This window comes from Mastomys coucha, unplaced genomic scaffold (assembly GCF_008632895.1).
Source record: "Mastomys coucha isolate ucsf_1 unplaced genomic scaffold, UCSF_Mcou_1 pScaffold22, whole genome shotgun sequence".
NCBI classification, from domain to species: domain Eukaryota; kingdom Metazoa; phylum Chordata; class Mammalia; order Rodentia; family Muridae; genus Mastomys; species Mastomys coucha.
The window spans coordinates 129,819,226-129,842,146 of record NW_022196905.1 but is presented as its reverse complement, the minus strand read 5'-3'; the positions used below and the strand labels follow the sequence as shown (position 1 = coordinate 129,842,146).

Here is a 22,921-nt window from a genome sequence, read left to right as displayed (position 1 = left end):
GAGGGAAAGAGACCAAACAGCTTCCTTTCAATTATTCAGTGGCTGGAGCTTCCTGGGGCTCCGGCTGGAGCCAGAGGAAAAATCTTGGCGGAAGCATCCTGCAATAGGACGACCTGGGCTGGAGCCAAGGTGGGAGTCTGGTGGGGGAGAGAGGCAGCCTGGCTTGTGCAAGGGCTGGTGCCTCAGTGCTGTGCCTTGGCAATATGCTTCATGGTCTCTTCTCCTGCCCTCTCCTGTTCAGTCCAGAGCTCTCTGTCCAACCACCAGGACCCGGCCAGGGCTTGGCTTGAACCCTTCTCTGCAGCCTCAGTCTATGCTGTTGAACAGGGGTGAGATGCTGACCCAAAGCAGGCAGGCAGAGAAGGCGAACATGCGCAGCCCCGGAGGAAAGCATAGGCTGTTTTGGTAGCCTGTGGGTTTGGGCAACCTGTCTAGCCTCAGGCTAGCTTCCATCTTCCCTGCTGTACTCTGCTCTATTCAGAACATACTGGCCTTTACCGTTCCTTGAGTCTAGAATACCTGAGTCTAGAATTAATACTCCTCTATTAATTCTGCCAGAATGGACAAATGCCACCTTCAGGGGCGTCCTAACCTCCAGGACTGTCCTCCTGGGGGATGTGCCTCTGGGGTCACCTTATTTTCTGTTCTTGTTCTGCTATGTTCTGTCTCTGACTGAGTGACAGGTTTGTTTGTTTGTTTGTTTATTGTTTCTTTGTTTATTGTCTCATGTAGCCCAAGCTGGCCTTGAACTCCTCTGTAGCCAGGACGATTTTAAACTCTAGATTCTTCTGACTTTAGTTCTTGAGTGCTGGCATTACAAGCGCTCATCAAGCATGCCTAGTGTCTTCAGTACCCAAGATCAAACCCAGGGCTTTGTGTCCTCGACCAGCTGAGCCATATCCCCAGCCATAGTTTTGAGATAGTGTCTCACAAGGTAGCCCTGGCTGCCCTAGCACTCACTATGTAGACCAGGCAGGCCTCAGACCTCGCAGAGCCCCACCAGCCTCTGCCTCTCAAATAGAGAGACTAGATGTGTGTGCTACCACACCTAATTTCCCATCCTAGACTTGTCTTGTGATTCTTCTATCTGAGTCTCTTGTGTGCTAGGATTACAGAACATGCTCCAACCCCCCAGCCTGCCAGTGGTCTCTCAGAGAGTAGTTGAGTTCATCTATCTTCCTGCCCTTAGTGTCTGTCACACTGGTCAGCCATCTGTGACCAGATCAGCACTAGGCGGTGGAGGGAGGAGGATCAATAGTTCAATGTCACCTTTGGCTACATAGTAAGATCAAGACCTGCCTGTGCTGCGTGAGACCTTATGTCAAAATAAACAACGGCGGCAAAAATTCAACCTGGGGCAGGCAAATGGCGCAGTTGGTAAAGCTGCTTGCCACCAAGCCTGAAGACCTGAGTTCAGATCCCGACTTACATAGTAGAGGGAGAGAACTGACCCCCACACATTGTCTTCTGACCGATAAATGTTTGTGTCATGGTATACACCCAATAAACAAACAAACAATTGTAACACACAGCTTGCCTGTGTTTGCAGTGGTGGGGGCTCACTTCCTCTGTCTCACCACTGTCATCTTGTCATCTTCCAGGACTTTGGTGGAAGCTGTCCTTGCTCCCAACATCCATTCTGTATCCCTTTGACATTTGCATAAACTACACGGTCGGTCATCTTTTCCCAGGCCCTGATGTCAGCCCAGTTTCTGAATGAGATAGGAATGGCCCGTCTTCTAGCCAAGTGCCTCCCCCATCCTAGTACTTCTAACTTGAATTCTCAGATCAAAGCCTAAATGGCAGGTTCCTGGAGCCAAAGGGGAACTCTGTCCTGTTTTTGTTAAGGAGGCACCGCAGTCTGGGCCATATAGCCCAGATGACATCTGTGTAGATTCCTGAGGTCCAGAGCTGGCTAGGCAGAACTCTGTATGGGACAGATGCCACAATCCAGGAGTTCAGACTAGCAACATCAACCAAGGATGGCAGGCACCCCACACTCTAGGCTCACAGACTCTGGGACAGACCAGAACAGGCATTACTGGCTCTCCAACACCATACAAAGCAAATCAGTAGACATCTATTGAAACCGGAGCCGAGGGCTTAGGGTGTGACTTGGGTGGTGTGGTGCTTGCCTAGCAAGCACAAAACCCTGGGTTCAGCCTCCAACACCGCCTAAGTTCAGAGTGATGGTGCACACTTATAATCCCAGCACTTGGGAGGTGCAGGCAGGGGGATCGGAAGTTCAAGGTCATCCTCAGTGGGCAGTCAAGAAGACCTATCAGGCAAAGGCATTTGCCGGTCCCCAAAACCCACACATGGTACAAAGGAGAGAAATAACTCTCCTCCTCTGACCTCCACGAGTAGGCTGTGCTGTGGCATGTACACATGTGTGTTTGTGCACATGTTCATATATATGTACATATGCACAACATAATAAATACATGTAAAATAATTTTTACCAACAAAAAGTCATCCTCAGCTATAAGGCCAGCATGGAGAAATGAGAGTCTATCTTAAAAATAAAATAAAGGAAAATAAAGGCTGGAGAGATGGTTTAGTTGGCAAAGTTCATGGCAAGCAGTACTTGAGTACTTCAGTATGTTTTTTAAAAGTCAAGTTGGAGCCAGGCAGTGATGGCACACACCTTTAATCCCAGCACTTGGGAGGCAGAGTTAGGTGGATCTCTGTGAGTTCAAGGCCAGCCTGGTCTACAGAGTGAGTTACAGGACAGCCAAGGCTACAGAGAGAAACTCTGTTGGGGGCCAGGGGGAAGTAAGGTATGGAGCTGGACCAGTGGCTCAGAAGTTAACAGCATTTCCTGTTCTTCCTGAGGGCCTGAGTTCTGATCCCACCACCTGTTCCTGTAACTCCAGTACCAGAGTAACAGTGCCTCCAAGTATCTAGTGTCTTCTGGCCTCCAAAGGCATCCACACACAAGTAAACACACACCCATACATACACACAAGTAAAATTTTAAAAAATCTTTAAGAAAACCTGGACGTGGCTGCTGGGCAGTGGTGGTACATACCTTTCATCCCAGCACTTGGGAGGCAGAGGCAGGGGGATCTCTGAGTTTGAGGCCAGCCTGGTCTACAGAGTGAGTTCCAGGACTGCCAGGGCTACACAGAGAAACCCTGTCTTGAGAAACAAAACAACACAACACAAAACAAAACAAACAAAATGCTGGGCAAGGTAGTGTGCTTTTGTAATCCCCGGTTCTTCCTGGCCAGCTAGGCAGGGTCAGTGAGACACTGTCTTTAAAAATAAAGTGGATGCCACTTGAGGTACAAAACTTAAGGCCCTATAAGCCGGATAAGCTAGTGCACAAATGCGCACACGCATGCACACACACCCCTGCACATATCACACAACCTGTACATACTGTACACATATATATGAAGATAACACACACATACACACATGCACACATGCATGCACACACACACACACACAACCTCTGTACATACCATACACGTATATATGAAGATAACACGCACATACATATAAAACACTGAACAAATAAATAAAAGTTGGCAGGTAATTCATCAACTGGAAGCTATGGTAGGAGTGGTAAATACTGGCCAGACAGCTGCTCTCTCCCACTGGGAAGAGTGTTGGCGGGGTCTGGGGCAGATGCCTCCTCTGCCCACACAACCTCATTATGGAAAATTCCCTCTATTGACTTGACTCTAATCAGGCAGTCCGCCCTGGGCATCCCCCTCAGGTTCCTGCTGGGCCAGCAGAGATCAAAGAGAGAGTCAAAGAGAGTCGGGCTGGGGGCTGGAGTATCACCCCGCCAGCCTTTCCCATCGATCCAGATGTGCCTGTCGTTGCTAGGCAACAGCCTCCAGTCTCTCCTGGTCCTTCCTCCCCCGGGGGCTGCAAGATTGGGCAGTAAAAGGAGTGAGAAACAGAAAGAGATACCACGTTCACTCTCTTGTTTTTCCTTTCCACATTAAAATCTCTGTTGTCAAGCTTGGCGTCTCTTTCCCTGCTGGGGAAGCACTCCTGTATTGGGAACTCTGCCCTCTCATCAAATGGATCCCTTTATCTTACCACACATTTACTTGCATCTCTGGTATACTAAAAATCCACACATCCACTGCACCAAAGAGGAGCGTTGTCTCTTAGAAAGACCAGAGACTCACCAGGAAGGTCCAGAAGAGGGGAGGGAAACAGTAACACTAAGGGGTCAGAGGGAATCTCAAGGCTCAAGCAGGGGCTAACACACACATCTGTATTCCTAGCACTTGTGACATGGAGGGAGGAGTGCCAAGCCTGGATTGTCAATAAGGCAAAACCCAAAGAAAACTCACGGAAGTAAGACCATGGGCTCCTGAGTCCCAGTTTCTGCTTTGAACTTGGATCTGATGTGGGAGCCATTTGATTTAGGGAGAATGTCTCTAAAGACAAATTCACACTCACATTTTTGAGTGGGTTGGCTTTTTTTTCTTTCTTTCTTAAAACGTAGGATGCATTTCATAGTAATTTTTGCTGTTGTTGTTTCAAGTGCTGTAATCTAAAACAGTAAGTCATGTTTTTTCAACAGGCATTGAAATGTACTTCAGGCTTGCGGGGATGAAATTGATGAAATAATGTAAGCCAGTCCCTGTCATATCGGCTTTACTATTTTACGTGTTTCATCAGCCAGTCCTGATGATCTGTCCTGGGTTTTTATCTTTTGTTTTTTTGAGACAGGGTTTCTCTGGTCGCCCTGACTGCCCTGGTACTCGCTCTGTAGACAAGCTAGCCTCAAATTCAAGGGATTGGCCTGCCTCTGCCTCTTGAATATTGGGATTAAAGGCATGGGCCACTGCCACCCAGCGATTTTTTTTCACTTTTCTGGGTTTACAAAAGTTGGCTTATGTGCCACACCCTAGCAGTTGTTATGTGACATCCTATTTATATTATAGCATATTTAGAATTAGGTCTCTTTTCAGGAGGACCTCCCTGTAGGTGGAGGAAGGAGAGATAGCTCTTTCTGTTGGTCCCTTTTTTTCCCCTTTGGGGTGTGTATGTTCAGGTGAAGGTTTGCCAGTGGAGGCCAGAGATCATTCCTCAGGAGCCATCCATCCTGGTTTTTGAGACCTACAGCTCATCAGTTAAGTGAGGTTGGCTGGCCAGTGACCCCCCCCAGGGATCCTCCTGTTTCCATCCCTCCAGTGCCGGGTTTACAATTGTGCACTGCGATGCCCAGCTTTGGACATCAAAATCAGGTTCACCGCATGTGCGGCAAGCACTTTACAACAGATCCGTTTCCCCAACCCACCTTCCTTTCAAATCGTTTCTTTCTTTGAGACACTGCCTCTTCCTGCAGCCCAGGCTAGCCTCCAACTCTGCAGCCCAGGAGCATATCAATCTTGTGATTCTCCTGCCTCAGCCTCCTAACCACTATGTCCAGTTGTCAGGTCTTTTTGTTTTGTTTTGTTTTGTTTGAAGCTGGAGGACAATTTTAATATAGTTTTGAGCAAAAATCAAAACCACAACAGGGCAGGCCGGCTCACCACTCAACAGCTGCTGGGCTGGGGCTGGGGCTGAGGCTGGGGGTGGATGAGAGGAAGAAAGGCCCCATGTTTTGAGTTAGGATTCAAGAAAGCAAGCTGCCACAGCAGACATATGGATGTCAAGGGACAACTCGAAGGACTTAATACTGCCCTTCTACTATGTAGGTTCCCAGGGGCTTGAACTCCGGCTTGGTGACAAGTGCTTTTAACCACTGAGCCATCTCGACAGCCCCTAACACTTCTTGTAACGCACCGGAGGGGGAAGAAGAGGAACTGAAGCACTTTACAGCTCAGCATGGTAGACAGAAAGGCTCTGACCAGGGCGGTTCCTGGAAGCCCTTGGTCCTGGACCTGCCTGCCACTTACTCAGCCTTAGCCCTACAGTATGGTGCCCTTCTGAGACCTCTGCCCAGTACCTGACGCACACACTTCAATTCTGAGAGGCATGGCTTTCCAGGGTCCTTGACAAATAGTTACCAATTAATATCAATTAATCTGATCATCCTAAATTGTTAATTAATCAGTGAATTAGCAACATCATTGACAATAACTCATGGATCCCTCAAGGGATGACAAGTGGGGCTATGAAGGAGGCTCTCTGTTCTCTGGGAGGGAAGGGGTGAGTCTCTTAGTGTTGCACTAAGAGAGAAGAGAGATGGGTACTCCTGCCTTCCCATGCATCCCTGTGTTTTTCTTGTTTTGCCATCAGTACAGAATCCACTCCTGCCATGAGCTCTGCCTAGTAGACCCTGGCCAGGGTGGAAAGGGAGATATGAGATGGATTTCTTAGCACAGGTCTGTCATCCCCAGAGGACCAATTACTTCAGGCTTATCGGGGCAACTTAGTGAGACTGTTTCCAAATAAAAGCAAAAATAAGGCGGGGGTGTGTGATATAGCTCAGTGACAGAGCTTTTGCTTAGAATCCCTTAGTGAGCATCCAGGCATGTTCCTGGAGCTGTATCCCCTGCTTTGCATGCACAGGGTCCTGGGATCAATCCCTAGCAAAGGAGACCTCTGTAGGAGAGAGGCCAGGGCAGAAGGGAAACTGTGTCCATCTGAGAGGCTGCTCCAAGGTTCCAGAGCTCCTCTGTATCTGCTGCCTTTTCCTTCCCAGACCATGTGCCTCACAGTTTGTCACCTTCACCAAGACCAAAGGACCCTTAAGCAGCACAACAGTCCTAGATGGGAGCAACCAACCATCAGGCCACTCTGAAGACGAGGGGATGAGCATCCCTACATCAACCTCTGCAGCAAGGGGACCTTTGACAACACAGGGCAGGCCCCTGCCATTAAATGACAACAAGCCAGAGAACCTGGGCACAGGACAACCCTGCCCACTGTGGTTGTATCACTTCTGAGCTGAGGTCCGTGCCTCAGCTTCCAACCCACTCCATAGGATGCTGTGAGGATGAGAAAGATGGGTGAAGTCAAGCCGCAGAGCCTGGAACCTGGGAAATGCTGAACAGGGAGGCAAGAGGAGAGAGAGAGTAGAGTGTGTCTGGCAGGGGCTGAGCAAGAGGGAGGTCGAGGACACACAGGAGACAGGTTGACTTGATGTACCTCACAGAAGCTGTCTGAGCAGAGTATGGCTATGAAGGGAGAGGAGGAGGGAGAGCAGGAGGAGGGAGAGCAGGAGGAGGGAGAGGAGGACAACGATGATGAAGACAAGGAGGAGGAAGAGGAAAAGCAGGAGGAAGAGAAGGAGGAGGAGGAGGAGGAGGAGGGAGAAGAGGAAGAGAAGGAGGACGAAAAGGAGGAGAAGGAGGAGGAGGAAGAAGAGGAGGAGAGGAATTTTAGGCAGAAAGGACCACATATGTAAGAACGAGTCACTGGTCTTCAACTCCATGCAAAAAAGAACTTGTTTTTTCCAATGCTGGGGATGAAACCCCTGGTGCACGCTAGACAGGTGCTCACTGCTGAGTCACAGTCCCGACTTTTTCATTTTAATTTAGGTACAAGGTCCAGGTTGGTCTTGAACCCTCCTCCATCCTGCTACCTCACTTGCCTAAGTGTCGGAATCATTCTTTTACGTTTTTATTTTCTCTTACTTTTCTGGAAAACCAGAGCTTTGCTATACTGGGCAAGGCTCCACCGCTGAGCTCTACTTCCGATCTGTCTGCTTCCCAACGCTAGTGTGTTCTGGCAGCTGGGTGCCTTAATATTCGACCCTCATGCCTCACACTCAGATTCTGAACCCTCCATTCGGATTGGGTCCTGGGAATTTTCTTATCACAGATTCTTCTCGAAACACAGAGGTAGGTATGCTGCATCATGGGATCTCACTGTGCTGAATTTGGCTGTCCCGGGTTGGCCCCTGGTCACGTGACCCATGTCCTGAAAACACCTCGTTGCCTTCCCAGTCTCCATCTGTCTGAATCACTCTTGCCTGTCTTCAAACAGTTCTGTCTAGTGGGTCCCGCTGGGAGCATCCTTGATGTGCTGTGCTGCCTTCCTGAGAAAGATGGAGCTTCACACTCTCACCTGGCAAAAGTCCCCACAAGCTGCCTGTATCTCCTGCTGAGTCCCCAAGTTCCTTGGCCCTGGTTTTTCTTCAGTTCTCGTCCTCCTTCAGGAGTGCCCTTCATTCTGGCAGACCTGTGTGGATTCTGTGAGGCCCATCTGGGATGCTGGCTCTAACGTCCCCCAGCCAGGCAGCCCAATCTTGCACCAGAGCCCTGGCCCATTCCCAGACACTCTCATCTGAGTACGTGGCCTGCAGAAACATTAACAACTCTAGGCAGAAAGGATACTTTGTATATGCAGTGCTGGTGCCCGAGCCTCTGCTGCAGAGCAGGCTAGGTAAGCAAGCGTCCTTCCCCGATTTATGCCCAGACTCTCACTGGGGGATTCTAGGCAAGTTTTCTGCTGAGGAGAGCCAACATGGTTCTGAATCTTCCTTTATCCAATATCCAACATAGGGCTGAGGATGACAACAGTTTTGAAACTTCTGAATCAAGAAAGGCACCAAGCTGGGCTAGGGAAATGGCTCTTGGGTTAAAAGCACTGGATGTTCTTCCAGACACCCTAAGTTCAATTCCCAGCAACACATGGTGGCTCAAAACCACTTATAATGGGATCTGATGTCCTCTTCTGGCATGAACCAAATATACACACAGAACACTAGTACATAAATAAATTTTTAAACATAATTAAAATAAAAGAAAAAGAAAGGCAGTGTTGCTTCAGTAGCACATATACTAAAATTGGAACAATACAGAAAAGATTAGCATGGCCCCTGCACAAGGATGACATGCAAATTCTAGAAGCGTTCCATTAAAAAAAAAATATATCGGGCTAGAGAGATGGCTCAATGGTTATTGCTCAACTGACTGGTCTTCCGAAGGTCTGGAGTTCAAATCCCAGCAACCGCATGGTGGCTCACAACCATCCGTAATGTAACATCCTCTTCTGGTGCTGTCTGAAGACAGCTTATTTGTAATAATAAATAAATCTTAAAAGAAAGAAAGAAAGAGAGGCATCAAGCAAAGGCGCGGTGAGTGGTGGATGCAGGTAGGAATGAGGATATCTGCTGTCAGATACTCCAGACAAAGGGATGGAGCAAGGAAGAACTCGAAAGGCAGTGGAGAGCAAAGTATGTTTGCACGCACCTGTAATCCTAACACTTGGGAAGGCAGAGGTAGGGCGATCAGGAGCTGAAGGCCAGCCTTGGCTGTGTATCAAATTCAAGAGCAGTGTAGGATACAAGAGACCTTGTATTCAAAGTAACAAACTAAACCATTTTAAAAAAGAAAAATTCAGAGTTGGTAAACAGCTCACCGGGTATAGGACTTACTGCCAAACTTGGTAACCTGAGTCCTTGCCCTCTGATGTCCCCTGGGGTATGTGTACCTGAACACGATAAATGAAAATAAAAATCTAAACAACAACAAAACCAAAACCCAAACAAACAAAGAAATAAAAACAAAGCAAAACCAGACAACAGGAATGGAGGGGATGGCTCAGTGAGCAAAGGGCTTGCCAGGCAAGCTGGAGGATGAGTTCAAACCCCAGACCCCTTGATTTTTTTTTTCTCCCAAAGAAAGGGTGCTTATAATTCCAGTGCTGGGAAGTAGAAACAAGCAGATCCCTGGAGCTTCCTACCCAGCCAACCTCGCCTACGTGGTAAGCTGCAAGCCAGCGAGAGACCCTGTCTATTAATAAGTAAATAGCCAGATAAGTAAGACAATGCCTGCCATTTCCTCTGCCTTCGTATGTGCACTAACATCCGTGTGTAAACACACAAATACACACACTCATTCACACGCATACATGGCATGCACACTTGTAAGCATGAGAACACACACACACACACACACACACGTGTGCACCCACTCCCACTCATAAAGAACAAAGTGAGGCATTCTGCAGAGGTTACTGAGTGTGAATAGGACTAGGTGATGGGAGGGGACAGGACTGACCATCAGCAGGGACAACTGAGTGTCCCAGCTTCATCTCTTTGAGGTTACTTCCACTGCCTTTCTGGGGTGGCTCAGTTACTCTACCAGTCCTGAGGCCCACTCTGCTAACCAGGAGTCTTTGTTAGGTGCTAAGGGGTAGGGATGGGCTGGAGGCTCTACCCCTGGCTTTCTCTCCACCCACTCACTGGTCTCCCTTTCTCTTGAGAAGATTCTAGTCTGGGCACATGCATTCCCATCCCTGTCAAGTCTCCTGGGGACTCAGGACCTGTCTCTCTTCAGCTGTGCCTTGGAGAACAGTGGCTTCTCCTTCAATGGACACTAGTTCCTTCTTAGCCACAGCCCTTTAGTGTCTGGTATATTCCTTTTTTCCTCTCTCCCTCCACCCCTTCCTCCTGCTCTCTATTCCGGATTATGTACCCCAAAGATATCCTGATACTCTATGTCAGTGGTTCTCAGCCTTCCTTTAATACAATTCCTCAGCCGGGCGGTGGTGGCGCACGCCTTTAATCCTAGCACTTGGGAGGCAGAGGCAGGCGGATTTCCGAGTTCGAGGCCAGCCTGGTCTACAGAGTGAGTACCAGGACAGCCGAGGCTACAGAGAGAAACCCTGTCTCAAAAAACCAAAAAAAAAAAAAAAAAAAAAAAAAAAAAAAAAAAAAAAAAAAAAAAAAATACAATTCCTCATGGTGTGTTGACCCCCAACCATAAAATCATTTTTGTTGCTACTCCGTATCTGTCATTTTGCTACTGTTAAGAATCATATAAATATCTGTGTTTTCCAATTGTCCTAGTTGACCCCTGTGAAAGGATCTTTCCTGTTGGTTCCCCAAAAGTAGTTGTGACCTCCAGGGTGAGAACCACTGCTCTAGATCCTCCTGCCTCCTCCACTGGCCCTGGCTCACAAAGGACTCTCCACCACCTCTCCATGTCATTGCCCTGGCTATCCTGGGCACCACTACTCTGCATCTTCTCTATCAATCTCCAGGGCCCACAGGGAGTACCAGCTTTCCCATGAGCCTCCTCCTGTGGCCCACATCTCTGTAGATAGCCTCCATCAAGCTGAACCTCAGAGGGTTGTAACTGTCAGTTCCCACAACTGCTGTGGGGGATCTTCAAGGTGAAGGTCAGGGTCACATTGAGCCCTGTGTCCTCATGGCTCACACAGTGCCCAGGAACAGAGAGACACCCATTGTGTATGAATTATATTGCTCTAGGTGGTGACTACTGTCTCAGATACATACTGGATTTTATTTTATAATATTATTATTATTGTTGTTGAGACAAGATCTCTCTATGTAGCCCTAGTTGTCCTGGAACTAGCTCTGTAGACTAGACCAGGATGGCCTCGAACTCCGAGAGATCCTCCTGCCTCTGCCTCCTGAGTTCCTGGGATAAAAGGCATGCACCACCACCCAGCCGGGATTTTATTCTTGTGGAATTCTATCAAACTCTTCTTCTATCACTTCTCCTGTGTGCCAGGAGGCAGATCCACACAGGCTGGAGGGTGAGCCCAACTGAAAGCAGAGCCTAGGCGATGACTATCACCTGATTCTAGCTTGGCGGAGCTCTTTCCACTGAAGTCCTGCAGGATCCATGATCTCCCCTGGGGATGTGTGACCTACTCAGACTCTCTCTGCCAGCAGCTTTGGCCACTCCCTTCTGCAGCCTCTGGCACAGGGGGCTGACTGACAAAGCCACCTCACTCTCAGGCTCATCTGCCCCATAGTCATCCCTTTCAAGGAAAGCACAGAGCCCACAGACGTGTGGGTCATGGTGAGGCTTCCTTCTCTGCTCTCATTAGCTTACTGGGAGAGCAGCATCACCCACAGCCAGTCTTTTCACAGCCTCACAGGGGCTCAGGCTCTAGCATAGGGGGAAATAGTAAGCTTATGATCAGTCCCTGAAGACATCTTAGGATGCTCAAGCTGGAGAAAAAAAAAAATGGATGCAGACTTCTCCCCATAGCCCATTTTCAAGTGATTTAATTTCATGTACCTACGAGTGTGTAGGAAGAAGCCTGAAAGGGGGTACCACAGTCTTAGTACTTGTCTTTGATGATATGAATCTCTCTCTCTCTCTCTCTCTCTCTCTCTCTCTCTCTCTGTGTGTGTGTGTGTGTGTGTGTGTGTGTGTGTGTGTGTGTGTGTGTGAGGAATGAATGGAACCCAGGACTTTCTATATGCTAGCAGATACTCAACCATTGAGCCATGCATGCCCCCAGTCTAAAACTGGCAGGTGCTCTACCACTGAGCCACGCCCCCAGCCCCTCACTGGGGGATTCTAGGCAGTTGCTCTACCACTGAGCCACGCCCCCAGCCCCTCACTGGGGGATTCTAGGCAGTTGCTCTACCACTGAGCCACGCCCCCAGCTCCTCACTGGAGGTTCTAGGCAGTTGCATTACCATTATGCTGTACATCTGACCTTGTAAAAAAATTTAAAATTTCCAGGTGGTGGTAGCAGCACACACCTTTAATCCTAGCACTTGGGAGACAGAAGCAGGGGATTTCTTGAGTTCGAGGCCAGCCTGGTCTACAGAGTGAGTTCCAAGACAGCCAGGGCTACACAAAGAAATCCTGTCTCAAAAAGAAAAGTAAATTAATTTCATTATCGCTACATGTGTCCCTGTGTGCATGGGTATGCACATGGGTGTGCACATATGCCTACCACAGTGTATATGTGAATGCCACAGTACTTCTTTTAGGAACCAGTTCTCTCTCTCTACTTTGCCCTTACACAGGGAGCCATCTCACTGGTCCCTCTCTCTCCCAGGCCCTCTACCCCTCCCTTTGTGTGTGTCTGTCTCTCTCTTTCTGACATGGTCTTATATAGCTTAGATTGTCCAGAAACTCATGATGCAGCCCAGACTAGTCTCAAACTCCCAGCAATCCTTCTGGCTCAGCCTTCCAAGGGCTGGGATTACAAGCATGAGCCAGCACGTGTAACCACGTTCTTATTTAATTATGAGTTTATGTGTCTAGGAGTCAGGTTCTTACTATGTAAGCCCTGGCTGTCCTGGAACTTGCTCTGTGACCAGGCTGGTCTCAAACTCAGAGATCCACCTGCCTCTGCCTCCCAAGTGCTGGGATTAAGGGAGGCTCCACCACACTTGGCTCCTTCCTATCCCCCCTCCCCTGCTTTTTTTCTTTCTAAGGAGGAGGCATTGACGATGGAACCCAGGGCCTTTAGCATGCTAGGCAAGTGTTCTCACTGAGTTACGTTCCCTGGGATTACCCGTGTGCATCTTTGCCAGATTGAAAACAGGTCATTTGTAAAATCAAAAGATTCAACATGGGCTGGAGTGACGGCTCAGTGGTTAAGAGCACTGACTGCTCTTCTGAATGTCCTGAGTTCAAATCCCAACAGCTACTGGTGGCTCACAACCATCTGTAATGAGATCTGATACCCTCTTCTGGGGTGTCTGAAGACAGCTACAGTGCACTTACATATAATATTAATATTAATATTAATAATAGATTCAACACATGCTAGGTGTGGTGTTATATACCTATCAGAGAATAGCCCAAAATTTAAGTTCAGCCTAGGCTAGCCTGTGACACATATTGAGACCCTGCTTAAGAAAGAATTCAATACAATTTGGTTCTGCCTGCCTGTCTCTGTCCTGGGTAATTCTGGGAAATAGTGGGTAAGAAGGGACCCCCCCACCCCCACCCCAAATGAAGAAGCTGTCTGCATTCCAGGATCAGGGAGCTTCTTATAGCCTTCAGAGGCCCCAGCAAGATGCTGAGGGATTCAGGCTCTGTCTGCCAGCTTCAGCTGGCACAGCAACCTCTGCAGTGGGCAGGAGGCCAGGGGGAGCTGGCAGAGGCTGAGGAGGCTGCCTGCTGAGGAAAGAGTGCTGCAGGCTGGCAGCTTTTAAAATGGTGGGATCTCTAGGGGGTTGGTGGGCTGCTCTGGAGCCAAGGTCCACATAGCCCTTGAAGAGCCTTTCTACAAGTCCAGTGGGTCGGCCCAGACCTTGATCACTTGTCCAAAGCCCCACGAGAACCCCATTTTGGATGAGACAAGGCTGAGAGAGCAGGGATGAAGGTGAAACTGTCATCTTCCGATGCCCATGACCAAGAAGACAGGGGAGGAACAAGAAACACAGAGGTCACCACATGATGAACAAGGCTGGACAGACTGCCGTTGTGAGTGCTGGCAATGAATTTCTCCCTATCAAAGGGCCACAGTCCTCCTACTTCCTCTCTAACCTCCTCACCTGTGTGTGTGTGTGTGTGTGTGTGTGTGTGTGTGAGAGAGAGAGAGAGAGAGAGAGAGAGAGAGAGAGCAAGAGAGAGAGAGAGAGACAGACAGACAGACAGACAGACAGACATAGTACATTTATGGCAGTCAGAGAACAACTTGTGAGACTTGGTTCTCTCCTTCCACTGTGTGAATCTCAGGCATCAAACTCAGGTGATTTGGTGGTACTTACCTTGGTCCACTAAACTATCTAGCCAGCCCTCTCCACCTCATTTCCTGAGGCAGGTTCTCTCCTTTTTAACCTGGGGCTTCCAGTTGGTCTAGGCTGGGCAAAGAATCCCAGAGATCTGTCTGTCTCTGCCTCCCTAGTGCTGGGATTACAAGCGAGCACCGCCTTGCTTAGCATTTTTACCACTGAGCCATCTTCCCAGCCCAGTGGCTCCTCAACCTGTGAGGCACAACCCTTTTGGCGTGTCGAATGACCCTTTCGCAGGGGTCACCTAAGACCATCTGCATATCAGACATTCACATTACGATTCATGACAGTGACAACAATATAGTTATGAAGTAGCAATGAAAAAATACTTTTTATGGTTGGGGTCACCACAATACAAGGAAGTGTATTAAGGGGTCGAAGCAATAGAAACGTCGAGCGAGAACCACTGCCCCAGGCCCTGACCCCTTCCTCTCCATGTTAGGGCCAAACTCCCTCACACATTTAACTCTCCTCATTTACAGGTTACATCTGTCCTTCAGGGTCACCTCCATGAATGAGCCTCTTGCTCCTCAGCAAGTCCCTATCACTGACCCCCTTTCTCTTCATTAAACTCACCCCAGCTTCCTGACCTTTCTCTGGGCCCAGGTTTCAGAACCAAGCAGGTCTCTCTTTCCTCCTGGCTCCCTTACTTGCATTAGCTGCCCTAGGAAGACACTCCTGTTCAGGCCCAGCCTTCCCCCAGTAGAATTCAGCTGCAAAATTCCTTTCTCCCCAATTCCCCTGGTGCGGGAGGTGGGGGGGGGGGCTTCCTGGCTCTGATGAACAATTCTGGTTGGTATCAGAGGGCATTTTTGGTATCTTAGAGGTCACTCCAAATCTAGGCTGGAGTTGTGTCTCATCTTGGCTCACTGTGGTATCTTGGATCCTGGTGTTATTTTCTCTTTTGGGAGCTGAATCTGTTATTGGGAGGGATGACTGGATTTTGAAATCTCAGCTGCAGCAACCAATAAATCAAACCTTGAAACACTGGAAGTGATTTCCACTTCTGCTGATAGAATCACAGACTTCCTGTCATGGTGTGTGTGTGTGTGTGTGTGTAAATGCATGAGTGTTTATATGCACATGAAGGCCACAAGTTGATGTCATGTGTCTTTCTTTCTCCATTACTCTCCACCTGTTTTTGGAGCAGGTTCTCTCACTAACCCTGGAGATTGCTGATTAGTTAGACTGTCTGACCAGTGAGCTCCAGCTATCCACCTGTTTCTGCCCTCCTAATGGTTGGATTGTGGATGTATACCACAACACCTAGCTTTTTATGTGGGTGCTGGGGATCTGAATTCAGGTCCTTGTGTTTGGATAACACTCTACTGACTGAACCATTTCCCCAACCTCCAGATTTTCAGATTGTGTGTGTGTGTGTGTGTGTGTGTGTGTGTGTGTGTGTGTGTGTTAGAAGGGATTGAACCCTGGTTCATTTAGTAAGAAAATCATCTACCACTGAACTGTATACCCAGTTGTCTTTTTATTTTGACACAGGCTCTTGCTAAGCTGTCCAAGATGGTGTTGAACTCATTTCATTGCTCAGGCTCACCTTGACACCTCTGTCAGCCTCCCAAGCAGTTGGGATCCCAGACCTTCACTATCAGGTCTGGCTTGACATACAGATTTATAGAGTACAGAGCTCTTAGAAATACTGATGTTGATGGGAACTTTGAGTGGTCATCTTGTGAGGCTCTATTATACACAGGAACACTGGGGACTTGTTGAAGGTCATACAAGAAGTCAGGATTGGAGCTGGGCTCAGAAACGCCCTTGGACTCACATCTCCAGCCCTGCCGGGTTTTTTTTTTTTTTTCCTCCTTCATGTTATCCCTAACTTCTGCTAGTCCACAGTGCTCTGGAAGAAGGTTGCCAAGGGCAGCATGGAGGGAGAGCTAAGGGCAGCAGAGTGTTCTAGAATCCACTCTGGGCCCCAGAGACAGTGGGCTTAGGTTACACCAAGGCCTTGGCAAAACCATATCACACTTCTAAGTTTTGTTTGGATCCTCTGCAAAGGGAAGACAGTGTTATTTTCAAGACAAGGTTTCTCTGTGTAGCCCTGGCTGTCCTGGAGCTCACTCTGTAGACCTGGATGACCTCGAACTCAGAGGTCCACCTGCCTCTGCCTCCTGAGTGCTGGGATTAGAGGCATATGTCACCCTACTTCCCACCCTACCCCCAGCTGACGTGTGTGTGTGTGTGTGTGTGTGTGTGTGTGTGTTTGTGTGTGTGTGTGAAAGGTCATGGTTGTGGGAATGGCTGAGGCTGGGAAATGTAGTTCAATGGGAAAGTGCTTTCTTAGCATGTGTAAGGCCTGAGTTTCACCCCTGGCATTGCAAGAAAACAACAACAACAACAAAAAAGAAATCAAACCTGCCATCTCCTCTCTCGTGAGCATCCTAAGAGCGGAGAAGCGGTGGTGTTGGAATACGTGGGCAGAGGAGGAGATGTAGGTCGAAAAGGAGTCTGACTTCAACAGGGCTGACAGCTGCTGTGACCATGGGTGTGTGAGGGGGTGAGAGCTAACCACTCAGAAGGGAACGGGGCAGCCAGCAGCTTTCTGAGGTAAGCAAGAGCCTGTTTGGAAGAGGAGGAGGGGTTGAAGGTATGATAGTGACTGAGTGGGACTTCTCCTGGAGGCGGGATCATGATGACGGGTAGGTTGCAGTAGGGGTGCCCAGGTGCCGGTTCAGATCACATTCTACCATCAAATGTCCTAGTGACCTTGGGCCAGTCACCTCCCCACCTCACTGTGTATGCCTCAAACTCCACACCTGTAAGCTGACATCACAAGTCAAGATCCCCACCCTTATCCCTGACCTAGACAGCAAGATGTCAGGACAGGTCATCCACAATGTATTTCTGCTCCAAGGAAGAGACCTAAGTGGCTTTGTGACCTTGGGGAAGTCAGTCTATCCTCCTTTCTCAGCACTGAAAAAGGACCAATGAGATCTTCCTTGGGAAGCATGGGTGAGGACCAGCTGGGTCCATTGCAGCCATAAGCCAATCATGGTGCCTGGTGTGATATCCTCAGCTAGCTTGGTTCTCAAAGGAGATGTCCTTTGGGAATCAAAAGACATACTTCAAACACTTCTAGGTATTTTTGTAGGGAATGTTACTTGTAATCTATTTCCTAACATTCATCTAGTGTCTTTACTATAATAGTATTACACACACACACACACACACACACACACACACACACACAGAGTATAATAGTTTAATATATAAATATATATAATAAAGAGTTTCTCTGTGTATCCCTGGCTGTCCTGGAACTCAGTCTTTAGACCAGGCTGGTCTTTAACTCAGAGATCCACCTGCCTCTGCGTCCCAAGTACTGGGATAAAAGGCGTGTGCCACCATCACCCGGCTCGTTCACATTTATTTATTTGTTTTGGGACAGATGTGAGTAACAGTGCACACATGGAGGTCAGAGGACAACATGTGGGATTTGGTTTTCTTCTCCCATAAAATGGGATCCAGGGGCCAAACTTAGACTGTGGGGCTTGGTGGCGAGTGCTGTTACACACTGATCCACCTCACTGGCCTAAGGGTTTAAATAGCTTCCCACTCATTATATAGATTATCCCAGTAGTTCAACCACAAAAGATTCTGCCCACTCTCTCAGCAAGTGCCCGGAGTCACCCTCAACAACAAAAGAGATTGTTAACATTCCACCTGTTTTCACAGTGGGACGCATGTTCAGAAAGGTTACATGGCTTACCTGAAGTCGAATAACCTACATCTGATTCCCTGTTTCCTGACTTCAGAGGCTGTGCCTCTCAAACCACCCACCACTCACCTCTGAAAACCCGATCCTCTCTCTTTTAGTCATCCTTCCAGAATTCCTCCTCCACCCCACACAGGAGTGTGTGATAGGAGATAAAGTTTAGGAATCCCAAAACTAGTATTCTGTGGGAGTAATTTCCTAGTCAACATAGTTCTATTTCTGATTTGGGGTGAAGAATTTGATGACAGCCCAGGTCGTGACCTTAAGATGACCCTCTGGGTTCAGGAACCCTTGCTGCCCATCAATGTAACTGCCCTTTGCTCTGGATACAGGATACAAGGCCAGGCAAGGTGTGATCATGCCAGGAGCAGGTGAGTGGAGAGGTGTCAGGGGACTGAGAAGTTATGGCTGGGATAGAGCACAGACACTGGAGTGCCACATCTGACCTGAGTGGCCTTTTTCTGGATCTCCCTGATCTGCCCTTTGGGAACCAGCTGTCAGAAACAAGAACAGCAGGAGGCCTCAATGTCCAGGAGAAGCCCTTGAAAGAAAGTGGGAGAAGCTGGCAAGCCAGAGGCTGCGTCTTTCTTCACAGTGCTTTATCAGAAATCTACCACAAGGCTAGACCTACCCTGGGCCTTAAAAATTCTTGCAGAATGTCCTTCCAAACTCCCAGTGGCTATTTTCACGTCTACACCCTCCACCCTCTTCCCAGTGTGAGAATAAATGCCAGCTTGTGAGAGACCCAATTCTCACTGCCAGCTCCTACCTCCCCTGGGGAATTGGGTAGCTGGGAAGAGGCCAGATTGTCCCTTATGCAGGCACTCCCTGCTGGACAGAGGCCCAGCATCCAGGTTCGGGGATAGCTGCTCTCTCCACCTCTGCAAGTGATGGGTGTCTTCAGTGTCCCTGAATCTGGGTATCCTTTCCCTGGGGAGCAGGTGCTTCTTCTAAGATGGGGGGAAGGGCGACTGGATGATGGCCTGCTTAGCATGCTCATGGGCTGGACCATGGTCAATTTATATCCAGGACAGTATTCCCCTTGACCCTTGAATTCACACTTTCTCCATCACTCTAGGTGAAAAGACAAGCATTCTCTATTTAATTCTACCTCTCTTGACCCCACTGACAGATAACTCCAGCAATCAACCCCTCAACACCGATCCTCTGCACATCTGGGCCCCCAGCTGGGGAGGCCTGAGGTCCAGCCCAGCCCAGCCCCTCTTGGAAACACCCCCACCCCATCAGAGTCTCTTACCTCCCCGCTGACCTCTGCAGTCTTCTGGATGCTGAAGCCGGGCTTCAAAGTGCCGTTTGTCCCGGGTCGTCTGCTCAGCAAGGCTGCTCTGTGGCCTCCCCACGGCCCCGCGCCCCCGTCTTCCCGCAAGCGCCGCTGCCGATTGCTGAAATGCTGGACAGCGCACCACCATAGAGGTAGCCTCCTGGCCCGCCTGGTGGCTAGAGCATCCCGGAGACCGCGGCTCACAGCGCCCTCTTCAGGCCTGGAGAACCTGATGCTGCGGATACGGGACCAGCAGGGGGCAGGCAGGCTGTATCTTTCCCAGTGCTAAGAGCAAAGGCAGTCATTAATTCGGAATTGGGCATGGTCCTCGGTATCTAGAGGCCTTACTAGCACTTTCCCTGAAGCCTCGTTGTATCTAGAGAGCTAGGGGAAACCTCCAAAGATGACCTTGACATTTTGTCCTGTGGCTGGACCAGGCAGGCTGGGTAGGAGTGTAAAATTAGAACCCACTGGGGAGAGAAACGTTTTTTGTTTTCGTTTTTTGTTTTCTTAAATCCTGCCCACTTCTCTCCATTTCTTCTTTTTTTGGTAGGGTCTTATGTACTCCTGGCTGGAGCATCAAATTCACTATGTAACTAAGGATGACCTTGAATCGTCCACCGCCAGAGAACCGGGATTTGGGGCATGAACCAAGAACTATCCTTGTTTTATGCAGTGCTGAGTGCTTAGTGAGTGGTAGGCAAGCACTCTACCAAGGGAGTTTCATCCACAGCTGTGGTCCTCTGAGACAGGATGTTGCTACATGTCCCTGGGTGGCTTCAAACTCACAGCAATCTTCCTGCTTCTGCCTCAGGCTCCAGAGTCACCGGGCCTGGCTGGATAAAGGAGCCGGTGAATGAGACAGCTGGGTGTTTGGTATTTCTAGACTGGACGTCATGGGATCCCGAGTTCAAGTCACTATTTAATTACTTTGTGTGTAGCCTTGAGCTTCGTGTCTGCACCAGCAACTGTCCTAAAATAGCCGCCTTCCTGTGCATTTGGAGTGGAAGAAGTTTAGCAACAGCCATGAAGGGGTCCCAGAGATTATGCCCTAGTGTAATCCAGGAGTATTGACTGCTCTTGTTTCAGTCCCATGCAAGTGCCTCCCCATAGCTCTCTCCAAGGGGAGTGCTAGATATGCCAGAACCATCTAGAAGGGGCAGGGCTGGGGTGAGGAAAGTCAGAGTGTAGAATTTAAGAAACTTTTTGGAGGTTTGGAGCGATGGCTCCAGTAAAGAGCACCGGTTCCCCTAGCAGTGGGCCAAGTTCTATTTACAGCATCTACAAGGCAGTTCAGAACCATCTGTAACTCCAGTTTCAGAGGATTTGCTGACTTCTCTGTATTTTCCGTCCTTCCTTCTTTTCTTCTTTCTTTTCTTCCTTTCTTTCTTTCTTTTTTAAAAAAAAATTTTTTTTTTGAAATGGGGTCTCACTGTGTAGCCCTGACTGGCCTGGAACTCACTATGTGGGCTGGCCTTGAACCCCAAAGATCTGCCTGCCTCTGCCTCTCAAGTGCTGGGATTTAAGGCGTGCATTGCCAACCCTGGCTCTCTCATCACCCTCTTTTTTTTTTTTTTTTCGAGACAGGGTTTCTCTGTGTAGCCCTGACTGTCCTGGAACTCACTCTGTAGATCAGGCTGGCCTCGAACTCAGAAATTCGCCTGCTTCTGCCTCCCAAGTGCTGGGATTAAAGGTGTGCACCACTGCCTGGCTCATCACCCTCTTTTAACCTCCCCAGGTACATGGTGCACATACATACATGTAGGCACTACACACACACACACACACACACACACACACACAAGTGAGAGAGAGAGAGAGAGAAAGAGAGAGAAAGAAAGAGAGAGAGAGGGAGAGATCTGTGCATCTGCGTGTATTTCTTGTGAGTTTGGCACACAGGCCTGTGAGTATATGTGGCCATCTGTGGCTGCCTGTCTTACTAGAGTCTGTGTACACCCTCCTCCCCACCACTCCTCCTTCCTACAGGTTTCCTTGCCTATGTTGTGTGTGTGTGTGTGTGTGTGTGTGTGCGTGTGCACGTGTGTGTCGTGTGTATAAGATCCTTACAGAACAAGGGTCAGGAGTGGGTGAGACAGCAGGCTACAGCTGCTACTGCCAGCTCTGCCATCCCAGAGCCCCAAGCGTGAGTCCTCAGCCAGTCTTCCACCTTCCTGCTGAATTAATATTTCATCAGCTGGGGTTTTGGGCTGGCCAAGCACCAGCTGGACTGCTCCTTCCTTCCAGGGAGAGTCTGTCCTTCTGTCTGTCTGGACTTTCTAAGGCAGAGGGCGAGGGGTCCACAGGCAAGTCAGTGCTAGGGGAGTGCCTTCAGAGGGCCTGCAGTCTTTCCTGGTTTGAGGAGCCATAGCTGGGGGAGGTGTGTGTGTGTGTGAAGAGGACAGGAGGAAGGCCAGGGAGGTGTAGGGATGAGGTATCCTTCTCCCATCTCAGTGCAGAGATCATCCCTTTAAACAAAGTTGGCTTTATGAAACTCGCCACGGAATCTCAGTCCCTGAGCAGCTCTGGCTTCGAGTCTTTTTTTTTGGAACTTAAGACTGGGAATGATGCCCTGGCTGAGTACCCATCACCTTCCTTTCTTTGTCTGTCTCTGCAGCAATGGCTGCCTTGGCTTTGGTGGGCACAGGGAGGGGGGGTGCACTGCTTTAGGGGAACTGCGGACAATCTTCCCCAGCTCCCTCAGAGACCCTATCCTACCAAGGGTGGGGAAGCCCTGAAGCCCTGGCTATCTCTCCATCTCCACATGGATCCCTTCCCTGGCAGTCTCTTTCTCTGTGTTATGGGGATCTGAAATGCCCCTCTCGTATAGCCTTAGACTTTGAAAGCTTGTTTGTTCCCCAGCTAATGACGTTCTAGAAGGTTGTGGAATCTAAGGGTTTAGAGAGAAAGCCCCAAAGGTAAAGGTCCTTCAATCCTAAAGACTCATGTAGAAGAAAAAACTGACCCCACAAGTTGTCCTCTGACATCTTCATACACACCATTCACACACACGCACAATGTATATATGTGTATATATGTATATATGAGTATTTGTATATGTGTATATGTGTATATATATATATATATATATATATATATATATATATATAAAACTAATTAGTCAATCTTTTTGTTTTAAAATTTTCAAAATATGTCCCAGGAGGCTGAGAAACAGAGGCAGGATTGTGAGTTCAAGGCCATCTTGAGCTACAGGGTGACTTCTGAGGAAGACTGGTCTGTAACAAGGTCCTGAGTAAGATAAAATAAAATAGGATTCAATAGTGGAGCCCGGGAGATGGTTCAGAGAACAAAGGCACTGGCAACCAAGCCTGCCAACCCAAACTTGATCTCCAGGGTCTACAGGCAGAAGAGAAAACTCACTTCCACAGATTCCCAAGTGCCACACGGGTGCAATGTCTGTACCCTAACACCCCCCCACCTCAAATTAAGAGTAAAGTGAAATAAAGGGTCGGGGAGGGGAGGTGGCTTGCTGCACAAGCTCAAGCACCTGAGTTCAGATCCC

The 22,921-nt window shown here is 48.8% G+C and overlaps 1 protein-coding gene and 1 non-coding gene across 3 annotated transcripts in view; one reads left to right on the top strand and one right to left on the bottom strand.

Moving 5' to 3' along the window:
- Srrm3 (serine/arginine repetitive matrix 3) overlaps window positions 1–19,548 on the bottom strand; it is a 68,561-nt gene extending 49,013 nt beyond the window's left edge. For both annotated transcript variants that reach the window (XM_031338232.1, XM_031338233.1), the window contains exon 1: window positions 19,378–19,548. The gene's annotated coding sequence lies outside the window, so the exon portion shown is untranslated. The remainder of the gene's footprint in view (window positions 1–19,377) is intronic.
- Window positions 8,683–8,788, top strand: LOC116071614. Its single transcript, XR_004111022.1, has one exon. It is a non-coding gene; the product is annotated as a U6 spliceosomal RNA (small nuclear RNA).
- Window positions 19,549–22,921: the final 3,373 nt, after the last annotated feature.